Genomic DNA, 238 nt, shown 5'->3' with positions numbered 1-238 from the left:
AAGAGAAAGTGATAGACTGAAGAAAGATACGTCGATAGGAGAGGAGGTACCGAGGTATTTCCCACTTTGGGAGAGATACGAATAAGCCAGTATGAAGGCTCTCTCTCATCTTCAAGTCCTTCTCCTCGTCCCCTAAGATCAAGACAAAGGCATTCTATAATTAGGGTGGACAGACAGGTCTTTCTTTGTTCTCTTGCCCCAAGCTGAATACTACCCAGCTGTAACCTATTTGGAGATA

Source organism: Cystoisospora suis (genome assembly GCF_002600585.1).
Source record: "Cystoisospora suis strain Wien I chromosome Unknown contig_400, whole genome shotgun sequence".
NCBI lineage: Eukaryota > Apicomplexa > Conoidasida > Eucoccidiorida > Sarcocystidae > Cystoisospora > Cystoisospora suis.
This window is presented reverse-complemented; position numbering follows the sequence as displayed.